Source organism: Sciurus vulgaris, assembly GCF_902686455.1.
Source record: "Sciurus vulgaris genome assembly, chromosome: 8".
NCBI lineage: Eukaryota > Metazoa > Chordata > Mammalia > Rodentia > Sciuridae > Sciurus > Sciurus vulgaris.
Window position 1 is genome coordinate 68,289,346 of NC_136468.1, and position 14,568 is coordinate 68,303,913.

The 14,568-nt window shown below is 42.4% G+C and overlaps 1 protein-coding gene across 2 annotated transcripts in view; it reads left to right on the forward strand.

Moving 5' to 3' along the window:
• LOC306667408 (cadherin-related family member 3-like) overlaps positions 1 to 14,568 on the forward strand; it is a 637,878-nt gene that overhangs the window by 205,718 nt on the left and 417,592 nt on the right. The window lies entirely within an intron of this gene.

Sequence of the window (14,568 nt, forward strand, 5' to 3'; positions counted from 1 at the left end):
ATACTTGGCAAGTATTTGACCTCCCTTTCTGTCACCGCTTTCATGGGAAGTGTGTGTTTTTCTTATCCTGCAGATGTTAAGTTAACCACATGACTTCCTTTGGACAAGACATGTGAATGAAGGAGGAGATATGCACAAAGGTTTTAAATGAGTTTAGCCTGACCTGGGTCTCTGCCTCTCCCGACGACAAGAGTGTGTCCAGGTGTGTTCTGGTTTCAGAACAAAAGACCAGTGAGCTGTCTGGAACTTGACCTACAGCCCGGAGTAGTCACACCAGCTGATCCACAGAGTCATGAGCAAGAAATAAATGCCCTTTTAAGTCAAAATAAATAAATTAATTAAAATAAAAATATTATGAAGTGTTTGGGTTTGGTTTGTTACACAGCATGACTGCAACAACCACTGACTAATAAAAGCTCTTTATTATGTCTTTAGAATACCGTGTGGGAGGCTGAGGCAGGAGGATCCCAGCTTCAAAGCCAGCCTCAGCAACTTAGGAAGGCCCTGAGCAACTTAGCAAGACCCTGTCTCTAAGTAAAAAAAAATGTAGAAGGGAGTGGGGATGGGTTCAATCCTGGTATAAAAAAAAATGCTGTATACATGTAAATGTATCATTTTACAAAATCATGCTATGTAGGTTCTCAAAGCCTTTGTGTTTTCGTTTCCCTGTTGGATTGGTTTCTGCTTCTTTGCTTCCCCTCCTACTCACAGGAGCTCCCTTTCCTTCCCCAGGTAACCCAAGTTAATAGCCTCCTGTGTCCCCATCTTTTTTTTCCCTCCATTTTCCCGTATACTCATACAATACCACGGACACACAGGCAGGGGTGGCATTCGAAACAGGCAGCAGCCAGTAGGGCATAGTCTCAGCCAGTCAGAATGAACACCAACTGAAGCGTCCGCCACCACTGCGTCAGAGTGCCGCCTGAGCGTCAGCGCTGTGTGCATGCATGCAGGCAAGAGGAGGTTCTGTCATTTAAAAAATAATAATAAAAACGGAACAGTATTATGAACATTTTTGCCTTATTACTGTATGTACACAACAAAACTTCTTAAATTCCAACTGCAATAGGTCTCATTCATTTTGAAGAGCCAGGTATATTGACATTTATTCAACAGTATCCTGTTAATGGGCTTTCCCTTTGTACCAGTGTTTCTGTTACTGTGCACAAGGCTGTAATATTCCTGTACGTGTATCGATCGGTACTGCTGCTTTGATCTCCAGGAATGGAACAGGGGACCTGAAAGACGATGTCAAACTGCTTTTCAAAGTTCTGTGACAATTTACATTCGTATCATCAGAATTTAAAGATACCTTTTCCTCTACAGCTCACCCAGGGGCAAGTAAGTGGCTTTCTGAATTGCCTACCTAATAGGTATAAGGTAATTATCTGCATTTCCCAAGCCATGAGTGGACTTGAATGCCTTTTCACGTGCTGGTTGTTTGGACCTTCTCTTTATATCTTTGCTCATTTCTCTGTGATGTTGTTTGCAGCCTTGTCAACATGTAAAACATTTTTTTTTTTTTTTTTGCATAGCGTAGATATTAATCGTTGACTATATAGAAAAAGAACCTTTTTCTTAATTTTGCCATTGATTTGATTCAGGTTATCGCTTGACATTCCAAGACAAGCACGTGCCCTCTCATCTTTCTCTACATCTCTCCCTTCCTCCTCCTCTCCCTTTTCCTTGCTTTCCCATCTTTTCCCCTCTATATTTTGTGTTCCTGTTTTCCTTCCCCTCTTTCTATATCCTTTGGTGTCTCTTTTTCCTGCCACTTGCTTCTATCCCCCTCACTTCCCCGCTCCATGCACTAATTTTAGGCACAGAAAGCACTGCTTTTTCTGCTTGTGTCACTTACAAAGCCCAGGGAATGATTAAACTGATAAGTTTTCAAAAACTGACTGAGTTTGAGATCCCTTGGGAAGCTTTTCTTTTAACATGGATCCTTCATACCTACCTTCAGAGAGTCTGATTCCATAGGTCTGGAGTGGGGTGTAAATGAGTCCTTACTTTAAAATCCCTCCAGGTGACTCCAGTGTACTACAAAGGCTGGCAATCTGACTTAACCTGGGTCAGGGGAGTTGGACAAGGGCTCAGGAGTATGGGGAGATGGCTTGGGCGATTGGACAAGTCAGGTCGTTGTAGTCTCAGATAACTAATTTCAACAACCACCTAGCTCAGCGGAAGTCAGCAGGAGTGCTTGCGGCACAGCTGAAACAATGTCCTCTGCAGGACTGATGTTTACTTCTACTAACCGCTCAGCTTACCTGCGGCTGCAGTGTGACAAATGGCCACAGCGGGGCAGTGTGGCTACGCATGGCTCAGACCACTCGGCGTGTAAATCAGGCCCCATCCAGGCAGGACCCTGGCTCCCGGCAAACTGCGAGGTGACCCCAACTCCTTCCCTCCCGGTTCCCCGGAACCTGGCTCCCAGATGACTGAAGTTCATCATGCATTGTGCATGAATTATCTCATGTGGAGCACTGTCTTGGGTTACTTCAATTCATCTCCATGGCAATCCAAGTTAGGATATTATTTCCATTCTACTAAAGAGGAAGTGGTAGCAGAGCCAGAATTTAGACCTAAGCCTGTATGACGCTGAGCCAAGTGTTCCTTACATCCGACAACTGCTGCTTCATACAGGTATCACTTAGTTGATTCTGGACATATTAAGTGCTAATATACCCGTTAATTTATGCATGTTGATTACTCCTTCCTCCTTTTTTTTTTTAATTTTAAAGATTATTTTATTTGTTCTAATTAGTTGTACATGACAGTAGAATGCATTTATACATTTTAATAGATCATACATAAATAGAGTGTAATCTCATTTTTCTGATTATACATATTGCAGGATCGCATCGGTCATGCAGTCATATGTACTTGAAGTAATAATGTCTGTTTCACTCTGCCATCATTCATTTCCCCATACCCCTTCCCCTCCCCTCACTCCCCTCTACCTAATATAAAGTAACTCTATTCTTCCATATCTCCTCCTGCCTCCCTGCCCCCACCCCCTGCCGTTTACTGTGAATTAGCATCCGCATATCAGAGAAAACATTTGGCCTTTAGTTTTTTGGGTTTGGCTTATTTTACTTAGCATGATATTCTTTAACTCCATCCATTTACCAGAAAATGCTAGAATTTCATTCTTCTTTAAAGCTGAGTATATTCCATATATACACATATATTCTATATATCACATAATATTTATATATATATATCTATATATCTATAGATATATATATATATCACATTTTCGTTATCCATTCATCTGTTGAAGGGTATCTAGGTTGGTTCCATAGTTTAGCTATTGTGAATTGAACTGCTGTAAACATTGATGTGGCTGTGTCACTGTAGGATGTTGATTTTAAGTCCTTTGGGTATAATCCAAGGAGTGGGATAGCTGGGTCAAATGGTGGGTTCATTCCAGGTTTTCTGAGGAATCTCCATGCTGCTTTACATAGGGGACCAATAAGAATAATTGAGTTATTCAGAGAGCTTTGAGCCCCAGGTTGGTTTGCATTTTAACAGGACTCTGAAGACAATGAATCAGACACTGAATGGCTGATGGTGACATAATGGTCATGGGGTTGCCTATGCCACACAACTAGGCCAACGGGTCACACTGAAAGTTTGTGGACCACCTGCAGGATTTTATATGGCTAACATGATGATTTTTATTTATTTATTTTTATTTTCATTTTTTGGTAGTGGGGATTGAACCCAGGGGCACTCAACCACTGAACCACATTCCCAGCTCTTTTTTGTATTTTATTTAGAGACAGGGTGTCACTGAGTTGCTTAGGACCTCACTAAGTTGCTAAGACTGACCTTGAGCTCTCTTTCCTCCTGCCTTGGCCTCCTGAGCTGCTGGGATTACAGGCGTGTGTCACCGTGCCTGGCTTCATGATTTTAAAAACCCCGATTTTCAGTGGGACATTTGCTCAGCAGCTTACCACAGTGCCCACTTCTTCATTCTTCATTCATTGATGCACCTGCCTAGATTTGTTGAGGTCAGCACCGGATGATGGGCCCATCGAAACTGCTGCAAGATGAGGACCGCCCTCGCCCCGCCACACACCTGCTTCCCTGGCCCTCTTCCCTCCCAGGTGTCTTTGTCACCATCACACTGGCTGCTATAGCCAGAGGCCCTCACACCTGTGAGGGCACATTGGTCCATCCACTCTGCTGCCCTGGGTTTGCCAGGGCTAAATTTATCCTGCAGCTGCTCCATCAGATGCTTGGGTATTTTCAGCCGAGGAGCCGAGGGTGGCTGAGCTGGAAGTGGCTGGGGGCTGCTGCCAGGGCTCACACCCAGTGTTCTGGATTGAAATTAGCATCCGGGTTGTTCCAAGATCTTGGTCTTTCCTCTCCCTTCCTTTTTCTTAATTGGACCTGAGGAGAAGGGAGGAGACGACAGAAGACAGACCCTGGGGACCCTCTGAATTTCCAGTCATCCTTCCCTTCTCCATAGGCAGCCAGGACCACTCCCTGGTCGGTGGCAGAGGGGAGGGTATGGGAGGCATTGCACAGCGATGAGCTGCCAGCTGGTGTGTTCCTGCCCAGCTTGCTGGTCCCTGAGTCACTCACTGTCCAGGGGAGCTGCCAGCTCTGCTCTGAGCTCCAGCGTGCCTCATGTGTCATCAGTGTCCTTTCTTGACCTGGGCATTCACGGGCAGGGCGTTGTTCTCTGAAAGTTCCCCACTGGCATATGCTGGGTTGTTGACAGTCCCTCCGGTTAGAGGAGCAAATGTATATGTGAAGCCACCGGCTCTTGGTGACATTTAGAGACAGAAGAGAAAAATAGACCCAGAGATGGGGTGGATGGCATTGAGGGGAGTAGGGAGAGGAGAGGCACAGAGAGGGGGAGGCTGCCCGAGGTCCCCCACTGTGCGGTGGAGGTGGGGCTTGCCGGCCTGTGGGAACCACCCTGGCTTGTGTCAACTGATGGCCTTGGCAACAGGCTGTCAGATAGCATCAGACTTCCTGTGAATCCGAGGTCTTGCCTCTCTAGATCCTTTGTATCCAGGGCAGAAGTCCTCCTGACCTCTTGTGATGCTTAGCGGGTGCCCACTGGATGGCACCTCCATTCCTCGGCTCCCACAACAGAAGGACCTCAGGAATCCTGTCCGGACCTGGTCATGTAGGAGACACGGTGCAACTCACTCCCAGGAGTGGTTAGTTTTATGTATGGGTCTCTGACCATCTCTTCGGGGCCCTGAGCATCCTCTTCTCTGTCACATTAATGTTAAAAATGACTAAGAACCAGGACTTTGTACCAGGCACTCTCTTAAATGCTTTTCACACATTAACTCATTTACATCTGTACCAATCCTATATTAGACAGGCACTGCTATCATCTCCATTTTACAGATGAGGACACTGTGACTCAGAGAGGTAACTTACCCAAGGACACACAGAATTTGGATCTGGATCTCCAAAGTCCATTCTCCAAATCACTATGCATCCAGCCTCTCACAACACTTCACTGGACCTGCTTGTCTCTTGTGTACCTTCTTGAATGAGAACAACTGGATGATAAGGATTGTATTTTGCTCTCCTTTGGGACTCAGGATTTATCCCAGAGCTCATCACAGCAAAAGATCAAGCAAATGTTTCCTGAAACCTTTATGCGTGCATAAAGGAAAAAAGAAAAGTGCCCGTTAAGCCACTGTTCCTCATCAGGACTGATGTCTCCCAGGGGTTGTGATTACAGAGTGGGCCATTCTGGCTCCTGGGGACAGCAGGACGGGGTGATTCCATCTCTTCCCTTGGTGGGAACCCCCCTGGCTCCTTCCCCACCTCCCTATCCCGCCTGTGTGGTCCTGCATCCGCAGCACTGCAGAGCAAGTGCCCCGACTGATTGTTCTGGCGACTGTCCCTCAGGCTGCCTAGCACGCAGGGCATCCAACTGACTCCCGTGGCAGGGGCGGCGGCGTCACCCTCGCGCGGTGCCAGAGGCCGGGAGGGCAGCGAAAGCTCCCCGCTTCTGTGTGCCTCAGCCGCGGTGTTCTTGGGGTCCCGGCCTCGGCGGAGGCAGCTGGAGGGACCCAGGTGTCGGCGTGGGTGAGGTGGGGCCGGCCAGCGCTTCGGAGGAGGCGCGGCTCCGGCTGGGTCTGAGTTGGGAGGTCAGCCTGCAGGGGGCTTCCTGGAGCGCGCAATCGGAAAAAGCTGGAGGGATCGGAGAGAAGCTGATAGCCTTCTGGAATAGTCTGGAATTGAGACCATGAGGCTGAGTCTTTATATCCTCAATGTCGACCAGTCACGGTTACATAACATATTGGCTGCCCAGGGATAAGGGCATGACCTTGGCAACCAGTTCGCTTTGTAGACGCAATTCCCAGGAAGGAGGTTTTGTGAGCCGTCAGCAAGCAGCGCACCCACAGCTGGGAAATGAGTGCCGGGTTTTCAAGAAGGACCTGGAGTAGGCACCACAGCACCCACTTACTGCCAGGCACATTCACCCCGAAGATGGCGAGGGAAGCAGCCAAAAGCCAAAGAAAGAAGTAGAACCACGTGAAACAGAATGGTCCTCAGTGTGGTGGTCATCACTGCCACCAGCAGCACCGGGGAACTTTTTAGAAATGAACTCTCTCAGTCCACCCCAGACCTACTGAGTCAGCTGTGGGAACAGGGCCCTGGAATCTGTTAAAAAGCCCTCTGGGTGATTCTGATGCAAATTAGAGTTTGAGAACCACTGTTCCAGACTATCCCTTTGGCAGGACTAAAGCCTTCAATAAGTATTTGTTGAATTCTGATACGTGATTACAGGAGGTGGCACGTGCCTGTAATTCCAGCGGCTCTGAAGGCTGAGGCAGGAGGATGGCAAGTTCAAAACCAAAGCCAGCCTCAGCAATTTAGCAAGGTCCTAATCTATTTAGCAAGACCCTATCTCGAAATAAAAATAACGGGGAGCGAGAGAAGAATGGAGGAATTTTGTATTATGTAGAGGTAAATGAGAGGGAGGGAAGTATGAAAAATGGTGGAGTGAGACAGACGTCATTACCCTATGTACATGTATGACTGCACCAATGGTATGAATCTGCATCATGCACAACCATGGAAACGAAATGATGCAACCCATTTGTGTTCAATGAATCAAAATGCAGTCTGTAAAAAATTAAAAGATAAATAAAAAAAATAATAAAACAAGGGCTGGGGATGTGGCTCAATGGTTAAGTACCCCTGGGTTCCATACCTGATGGGGAGGGGTGGGGGAGACCTACTACAGATTGAACACTATCCTTGTCTTCTTTCCCACCCAGATGGAAACTCTGGACAAAGTATGAGAGTATTAAAGAACAACAAATCACCCCGAGCCAATCACTGCAGTGTCCAGAACTCCTGCTTTTATAAGAAAAGAGAATCAGAAGATATGTTTCTTATCCAAGGTTTGTCACAACTGCTGATGAGAAAATAATATTAGACTGGTAGCCTTCAGTTTTTACAAATTATAACATGTTCATTTAACCAGGGGATTAAATTAGAAATCTCGATTTGCAACCACACACACTGAATACATATAGCTGCTTAGAGAGGCAACAATTAGCCTTAGAAATTAAAGAGTAAAACAGCACAGTATCATTTAGCTACACCCTCCATGCAAATAGTGTTATTCAAAGAAGCTCCAAGTAAGACCACACATGTGAAAAAAAAAAGTTTTAATTTAGATAGATTGATAATTTAAAGATCAACATAGGTCCCTCTTTTGGATCATTTATGTAAAACTGTGTGTTCCAAGTTTTAATGCCTGACTATTCAAGACAAATTATTAATTTACTAAAATTTTAATTTTTCTTAATCAGGGAAGTTTGCACCTAGTGTGTCTTTTTCGTGTGTTTTTTCTAATTAATATGCTCTTTTTTTAAAAAAAAAAAACAACCTTTTTTTTTTAAGTTCTAGATGGACACAATACCTTTTATTTATTTATTTATTTATTGTGGTGCTGAGGATGAAACCCAGGCCCTCCCATGTGCTAGGCAAGTGCTCCACCACTGAGCCACAACCCCAGACCTCTTAACATGCTCTTTTACTTTCCCTTTGCTAGGTATCCCCTACTTATCCATTTATTTTTCAGTTTTTCTTTATCACTTTGTTTTATGTCTGTGGGTTGTTTTTATTTTATTTTTTTTTGTATGTGGTACATAGTTGGGTTTGTTTATAAGCCACCCTGATGGTTTTTTCTTCTTCCTTTCTTTCTTTTTTTAAATTTTGGGGATTGAATCTGGTACCGAACTACATTCCCAGCACCTTTTATTTTTAATTCTGAGACAAGGCCTTGCTAAGTTGCTGAGTCTGTCTTTGAACTTGTGATCCTCTTGCCTTAGCCTCCCAAGTGTCTGGATTATGGGTGTGCATCACAGCATCTAGCTCAGTCTGTGTCTTTTAATGGATTAATTCAGTTTATTTACATTTAATTATAATTGGTAATCTACTTTTTATTGTGTGTTTATTATTTATTTTATAGTGCTGTTTCCTCTTCATCCTTTCTTACCTTTACTTGTTTTATCAAGTTACCATTCATTCCCTTTTCCTTTTTGTTAATTTAATTGGCATACAATAAGCAATGCATTTTGTAGTGTAAGAGTTCTTAAGTTTTGACCTATGTATATGGCCTGACTACTAAAATCAAGATAATAAATATATCTACCCCCCTTAAAGAATTTCCTAGGTCCCTTTTGTAATTTTTTTCCTCTATACCACCCTCACTTCATCCCCAGGCAATTAATGATTAACTTTTTTACTATGGTTTGAAGTTTATATAAATGGAATCATATAATTTTGTTTTTCTTTGGCTTCTTTCAGTCATTGTTGTTATCATCATCATCTTTTTTTTTTTTTTTTTTTTTTTTTGTGGTGCTGGGGATTGAACCCAGGGCCTTGTGCTTGACAGGCAAGCACTCTATAAACTGAGCTAAATCCCCAGCCCCTCATCTTTATTTTTGAAATTCAACAATGGTGTCATGTGTAACAACAGCTTATTCCTTTTTAGTGCTGAGTAGTATTCCAGCAGTGGACCACAGTTGGTGTATCCATTAGCCTATTGGATATTTGGGTTGTTCACTGATTTTGTATATCACAAATAAAGTTTTCATGAACGTTAATGTGCAGGTCTTAGGGTGAATGTATGCTTCCATTTCTCGTGGCTATTTATGTAGGAGTAGAATGGTAGTAGTATGGTTAACATTTCAGGGAATCTTCATAGTGTTTTCTAAAGTAGTTCCATTTTATAACTTACTATCAAGATATGCAAATCCAGTTCCTTTACACTTCACCAACCCTAGTATGTTAAGTCTTTAATTTTAGTCACTTCTCTAGGCCTATAATGCTATCACTGCCCTAACCATTGATCACGTTGAACATCTTTTAAAAAATATTTATTTGCCATATGTAACTCTGACCTGTTTGGATATTCTGCCCATTTTTTAAAATGGTTGTTTGTATTCTTATTAGTTTTGAGAATTCCTTATATATTCTGAATATAGAAGTCCTTTCTTACATATATAACTTGTAAATATCTTCTGTTAATTAGTTATCTTTACATTCTTAAGAGTATCTTTCAAAAGCAGAAATTTTTATTTTTAGTGAATAAAAATATTCCCATTTTATGGACTGAATATTGTGTATTACGGTTAATAATTCTTCACCTGGGGAGGAAAGAATAGATGTTTATTGGATTCAACAGGGGAATGAAGGGAAGGGAGGGAGGCTGGGAATAGGAAAGACAATAGAATGAATTGGACATCACTTTCCTATGTTCAGATATGAATACCTGACCAGTGTAACTCCACATCAGGTACAAGCACAAGAATGGGAAGTTATACTCCATGTATGTAATATATGCTAAAATACATTCTACTGTCATGTATATCTAAAAAAAAAACAAATAATTTTTAAAAAGTGAAAAGAAAAAAAAAAAAAAAAAAAAACCCAAAACCCAGAAATCTTCACCTAACACAGGGTCTCAAAGATTTTCTCCTAGGTTTACATGTTACAGCCTTAGGTTTCACATTCGGGTCTGTGATGGGTTTTGAGTTATGTAAGTTTCTGTTTCCAGAGGTCTTCAAGCTCATTTGCAGATCCGTACTTCCACTGGGTGTCCTTTTCCTTCCTTGTTCTTACCTTCCTGAAGGATTTCAAGGGTTTCCTTTATCATTTATTGCAGTATGGATCTGCTGAAGACAAGTTCTTTCAACTTTATGTCTCAAGATGTATTTACTTCACTTTCATTTTTGACAGATATTTTTGCAGAGCGTAGACAATGTATTTTCTTTCAGTACTTCAAAGATATTGCTTCAATGTGTTTTACTCACATTGCTTATAACAAAAACATGTCAAAATGCTTATCTTTGTTCCTCTGAAGGTAAAAGTGTCTTTTTTATCCCTCTGGCTGGTTTTAAGATTTTTCTCTTTAACATGGATTTTCACAAATTTGTTTATCAAAAGTCTTGATATAATTTTTTTTTTCATGTTTCCTGTGCTCAGGGTTTGTTGAACTTCTTGGATCTGCTTATATTTTTTACCAAATTTTGAAAAAAATTTCTGCTGTGATAGATTCATGAATTTTTATTCTGTTCCTCCCTCCTTCTCCTCTCTTTTAAGATTTTAATTACCCCTATGTTAGGAAGTTCGATGTTTTTCTAAGTTCAGTTATGTTCTATTGATTTATTTTTGAGTGTATCTTTTCCCTATACTTTATTTTGGTTAGCTTCCATTGTCACATCTTTATATTTACTAGTCTTTTCTGAAGCATCAAATCTGCTTTTAATCCATCTCTAGTGTATTTTTAACTCCAGATATGGTAATTCTCAGCTCAGGAAGTTCAATTTGGGTCTTTTAAAAATATCTTGCGTATTTCTACTTAACATGGTCAATATTTCCTCTAATTTTCAGAACATGCAGAATATAGTTGTAACTGTTTTAGTATCCTTTCCTGCTAATTCTAGCGTCTGGGTCCATAAATTTGAAAGTGGAAAATATTTACCAGAATGAAATCTTGCTCTGTATTAGAAATTGGAACCTATCTCGGTATGATTGTGTGTAAAAGAAAAACAAAACTCCTTTTGAAAAGTCAATTAGAGCCTGAAGTGGTGGCTCAGGCCTATAATCTAAGCTCCTCAGAGGCTGAGGCAGAAGGATTACAAGTTCAAAGCCAGCCTGGACAATTTAGTGAGACCCTGTCTCAAAATAAAAAATAAGCAAAGAGCTGGGTGGTGTAGTTCAGTGGCACAGTGCCCCTGGGTTCAATCCTCAGTGCTGGAAAAAAAAATCAATTAGATCTCAAGCATTTATCTCCTGTGTAATATGGCCTCTAAAACCACTAAAGACCTTTAATGCCAATTAATCTTCAAGAGTAGTCGCATTGAAATTGAAAATTGTTACTTCAGAGTTATGTGAATGATCATTTTCTATGCCCCTGTATGCCTCAAGGCAAATGTATCAGGAAATGTGATGAATTTCTTACCATCCAGAATGTTGCCAGGGATTTGCTATTGACAGGAGTGGAAATGGATCGGAAGCATCCAAGCCAGGTGTAAGGGTTCACACAGAACCAGACAACATGCAAACTGGGTGAGGGGCTTGGGTTTCTCAGGCTTTGCTCTGGAGATTGAAGGGACACCTGAGAATGTCAGGGGCTGGAAGCCGCAGGATGAACACAACATGTTTTGGAGCATAAGTTTTACCTCTTGGTAATGTTTTCAAACACTGGTTAAAACAAACAGATGCATTATGGTATAAAATGAAAAATTTGCAGATCTTTAAGATAAAATATTTCGAGGTTTGCTTACATACTTGGTATATTTTTATTTTTTTTTTTTACTTTTTAATTTTTTGGGGTATTGGGGATTGAACCCAGGGCCTTGCACATGCTTGGAAAGCATTCTATCACTGAGCCACACCTCCAGCCAAAGATTAAATATTTAGTAGAAACACTGAGCCTTGGGTTCCTTTAGGCCATTCCCTCTAGGGGCAGAGAGGGTTCTGACCTTTCTTCCACAAGGATGCTGTTCCTTCAATAAAAAGAGTGAGAAACCTTGCTTTAAAATCAGGTACCCCCCTAAAAAGAGAGGGAGCTAGTTTCTTATGGATGGCCTGCACCTGTATAGTGGGCTCGGAGAGAGATGTTGATAGGCCAAGCCCAGACAGACGTCCTCGGGAGGCTGGAGCAGGACCATCACACACACTCATCCGTCCATCTGCCTGTCCATCCATCTTTGAAGCATTTTTCAAATGCCTGCTCCGCATCAAAGATTGTAAGAGATGACAGCATTAGTAACGGAAAAGAGACAGACTGTGTTCTCAAGGAATTAATGTCTACTGCAGGAATTCTCCAAGTTCTTCTGGCCCCAACATATATAATTCAAAGAATTTCTTAAGCAGCACCAGACCAGACTTGGTTCCAAGTGATTTACATGAAATAGCTCACTTAATCTTCCTAACTCCTCTCTGAAGGTAGATGCTGCTGTCACCCGCCTCACACAGTCACTGAGCAGGTGGATGTGCTCTCCAGGTGGAGAGCGGGACAGACTGGTTTATAGAAACTGGAAGCACTGTGAGGGCTGGGGTGTGGCTCAGCGGTCGAGTGCTTTCCCAGCATGCTTAAGGCCCTGGGTCTGATCCCCAGACCACGAAAATGAAAACTAAAACAACAAATTATAACACCGTGATAGAAGGGTAAGAACTGTGGGACTATTTCTAAGGCAATGGAGACCCCTGATTCCAGGTAAAAGACCCACAGAGTTTATAAGCCCCAATGTGGACATGTCTTCCCTTCCTGCTTATCATCACAGAATCACAGAATCTGTGCCTAACAGTGACTTTTCACAACATTTGACCCATTCTGAACAATGTCAGCACTGAAGCACCCCTCAGCTCACCGCATCCTATCTGTCTTTGGCCAAGCTGAATGGTAGGGAATATTATATAATGCACCAGAATTCACCTCCTGACCATTTCCGAAAACAAGTTCTAGGTCTATGTCTCTTTTCACCCCAGCTTTACTGAGGCATAGTGGACAAATAAAATTTGAATATATTACAATAAACAATGCAATATTTTGCTTAGTTCTGTTTCTTAGGACAGCTTTTAATGTTCTGTGTTTGGGACATTAATTGCCAGTATATGGAGAAATAAAAGGGGATCATGTTTTAAAAAACTTGGTGAATAAACTTTAACAAGGCTTCTTTATTGGAGAATTTTCTCAGGATATTTTGTATGCTAATGTGTTTTATGAATCTCAGGGGGGCACTGCTATTTGGCATTTTCCAAGTTTTTTTTACCCACTCAATTCTTTTTGTTTTGTTTTGTCTTGTTCTGGGGATTAAACCCAGGGGCGCATACCACTGAGCTACATTCCCAGCCCTTTTTATTTTTATTTTTCCACTTTTCACTTTGCCACAGGATCTCATGAAGTTGCCCAGGCTGGCATGGAACTTCTGATTCTGCTGCCTCAGCCTTCTGAGTAGCTGGCATGACAGGCGTGGGCCACCATGGACGGCTTTTTTTCTTGATAGCCAGGTCATGACACTGCACTGGAATGGCTGGGGAAGCTCAGGTGTCCCACAGTTATAATGAGGCTGGATTTCCAAATGCCTGTGCCTGGGCTTCAGGGATAGTCTTCTTACGGTCCGTGTCTTCCAGCCTTCTCTACAGCGAGGGCCTCACCTCCTCTGCTCACCCCTCTTGGTTCTGCTGTGACAGGGTTCCTCCTAATCTGTGGGGTTCAGAACTGAGGACAGCAGCCATCCAGGGGTCTTTGGATTAATTCTAATGGACACCTTAGGAACGGTGGGGACACACTCTCTCTCTCTCTCTTTTTTTTTTTTTAATTAAAAAAAATTACTTGTAGATGGACATACCTTTATTTTATTTATTTATGTGGTGCTGAGGATCGAACCCAGTGCCTCAGCACATGAGGCAAGCCCTCTACCACCGATCCACCACCCCAGCCCAACACTCCTTTTGTCCCTTTATTTCCACCCCGACAGGGACAGTTAATCAATCCTCGGTACAGAAATGATGGATATTAAGAGACTTGAGGAATTTGGAGCAGTTCAGAGAATAAATGAATGATTTTTATTTTTGAGGTTTGAGATGTCTTGAACATTTGAGAGCAATTAGGTGCAAGGCACTACAGAAGATAGACAGAATATGAGCATTCATCTTTCTCTCAAAGAACTAATTGTTGAATTAGGGAGGTGTTAACTGAAAAGGCCAAAATTACAAGACAGCATCACCCAATGTCAAACTACGAAGATTAAGGAGAGCTGTAGGAATAAAAGGAAGATTGGCTGCTAGCCGTCTTTATCTTTCTTCCGTGGAATCTCATGCATCCCCTGAGGATGAGTAAGCCCTGCCCATGGGCTAAAAGGGGGGGCCTTGCCTGAAGAGTCGATGTGCTCCCAAATAGCCTGGCAGCAAAGTGCACGTTTGATCCTGGGATGCTTTCCCCAGTGATGTTTCATAAAATTAGAGATGTGTTTTCTAGAAGGTAATGTTTACTCCAAGTCAGAAATCATGTTGCAAACTGGAGTTAACCTCTACAAAAAGCCGTGTGTTTAAATG